This window comes from Schistocerca serialis, unplaced genomic scaffold (genome assembly GCF_023864345.2).
Source record: "Schistocerca serialis cubense isolate TAMUIC-IGC-003099 unplaced genomic scaffold, iqSchSeri2.2 HiC_scaffold_1170, whole genome shotgun sequence".
Taxonomy (NCBI): Eukaryota; Metazoa; Arthropoda; class Insecta; order Orthoptera; family Acrididae; genus Schistocerca; species Schistocerca serialis.
This window is the reverse complement of record NW_026047371.1, coordinates 35,001-37,500: the sequence shown is the minus strand read 5'-3', so window position 1 is coordinate 37,500 and position 2,500 is coordinate 35,001. Positions and strand designations below refer to the sequence as shown.

The window sequence follows — 2,500 nt, the reverse complement described above, 5'->3', positions numbered from 1 at the left end:
AGCGGGTGTTGACGCAATGTGATTTCTGCCCAGTGCTCTGAATGTCAACGTGAAGAAATTCAAGCAAGCGCGGGTAAACGGCGGGAGTAACTATGACTCTCTTAAGGTGGCCAAGTGGCGGCGGTGGGGCTGCATCCGGACTTGGCTTTTCGAAGTGCGGTCTTGATGTAGTCGTGCTGCTGCTGCGAGGTGCCTTCCTTGGGTTATAGTTACAGGGAGAGTGATGCGCAATACATGGGCCTAGCCCTCTTAGCCTCTCCTCTCCTGCGGTCTTCTCCCCTTCTCGTGGGCCCGCTGATTTTCGCAGAGTGGAAGACCGCACCAGGGGCTTGGGGGGGTTACCAGCCCCCCCTCGCATTATCCCTTTATAGTTGGGGGCAGCCGACAAGAAACAAGAGATGGTGGCCCTTCCGCTGAAGGTGCCACCCCAGCTACCCCAGCACCTATCCGGCCAACCGGCCGTAACGAAAATGCGATAGTTTGTGTAGCTCCCTTTGCTTGCAGTGAGTGCCACCGCACTTTTACCACGAAGAACGGTCTCGGGGTCCATCGCCGCCGCCAACACCCTGCGGCCGCCAACGCTGAGATCGTGACGGAGAGGCATCGCGCGAGGTGGACGGAGGAAGAAGTCCTGTCGCTCGCCAAGGCAGAGGCCGAACTGTTCCTGGAGAGGGACGCCCGGTTCTTCTTTGTAAATCAAGAACTTACCAGGATGTTCCCCGACCGAACGCTTGAGGCAATCAAGTGCCGACGGCGGCAAGCTGCCCACAAGCAGCTTGTCCGCCAATTCATGGAGGCACTCGAGATCGGTCGGGGTGAAGAGCCGGCGTCCCGCCGTGGAGCAGCGAGCTCGCTGCCTGACGCGGGCGAGGCCGCTGCGCCGCCCGTCGACGCAGCCGAGGACTTCGCGGCCGACACCACCGGGCCGCCGCCGGAGGGGCCGACTGACGCCGCCATCTGGGAGCATCTGGCGGGGCTACCTGCTTCCGCCCAGCGTTTCTCTGCCCTGGATCGAGTCATTGGTCTGGGGCGGGGCACGCCGCCCGATGTCATCCTGGGCATGCTCCCGGATGCCCTTGCGTCGGTCGGGTCCAGGGGGGAGAGGTCGATCACCAGGACACAGCGGCCGCGCCAACCATCCAAGCGGCCGCCTGCCGCCCCGCCGCTGCAGAAGCGCAAGCGGCGCCGCTGGGAATACGCGCGGACACAGGACGCCTTCCGTAGGTCGCGCGCACGTTGCGTGCGCGGCTTGCTGGACGGCACCCTGCTGCAGCCGCCACCCGACATCCCCGGTCTGCTGGACTTCTGGGCGGACCTCTTCACGAAGAAGCCGATCTCCACCGCCGGCTTCATCCGTGACCGCCTTCTCCCGCACTCGGAGCCTGTCGCTCCTGAGTGCCTATGGGGGCCGGTCACACGTGAGGAGGTCGCTGCTGCCCTGCCGCCCAGGGGATCGGCAGCCGGGCCGGACGGCCTGACTCCAGCGGAGCTGCGGCGCCTGCCGCATGAAGTCCTGGTGAAACTCTTGAACCTCTTCCTCCTGGCCCGCGCCCTCCCCGAGCGTCTGCTTCGCGCCCGGACGTCACTTCTCCCCAAAACGGCTGCACCAACATCCCCCGCTGACTTTCGCCCCATTACGGTCTGCTCGGTGTTGGCGCGGACCTTTCACAAGGTTCTCGCGTCACGCCTGATGCGTGCATGTGCTGTGGACGAACGTCAGCGGGCATTCATCCCCCGGGATGGGATGTTGGAAAACACCTTCATCTTGGACACTGCTCTCACCGACGCAGTCCGCTCCTGTCGCTCTGTTTTTGTGGCATCGATCGACGTCTCTAAAGCGTTCGATTCGGTGGACCATGCTGCCCTCCGCCCCGTGCTGAGGGCTCATGGCCTGCCGGATTGCTTTATTGAGTACGTCGAAAGGTGTTACGAGGGTAGCACGACGGTGATAGCGGGCGGCGCCGACGTGGGCGTGCCCCTGCAGCCGGCTAGGGGTGTGCGTCAGGGTGACCCCCTCTCCCCCCTCCTTTTCAATTTTGCGGTGGACTATGTTTTGAGTCAACTTCCCTCCCACATCGGAGCTCGGATCCTTGGTCGCAGAGTTAACGCTGCGGCCTTCGCAGATGACGTCCTGCTTTTTGCATCGACCGCGAGGGGATTGCAGTCTCTCATCGACGCAGCCGTCGCAGCCCTCGCCCATCTGGGGCTGCAGATCAACGCCCGGAAGTGTTTCACCCTCGCCTTAGTCGCGTCTGGGCGCGACAAGAAGGTGAAGGTCGACGCCGACGTTACCTTCAAAGCGGGCAACGCCACCGTGCCCGCCCTACGTGTGGGTGAAACCTTCCGGTACCTGGGACTGCAATTCTCCACCGCTGGTCGCTGCGTTTTCAACCCACGACGCCACCTGGTGGAGCAGCTGGACGTCATCTCCCGAGCTCCGCTCAAGCCGCAACAGCGCCTCCACGCCCTCACAACCGTACTTCTGCCTGGCCTGTACCAT

The 2,500-nt window shown here is 63.4% G+C and overlaps 1 pseudogene; it reads left to right on the top strand.

Moving 5' to 3' along the window:
* LOC126433659 (large subunit ribosomal RNA) overlaps window positions 1–2,500 on the top strand; it is a 7,963-nt pseudogene that overhangs the window by 2,778 nt on the left and 2,685 nt on the right.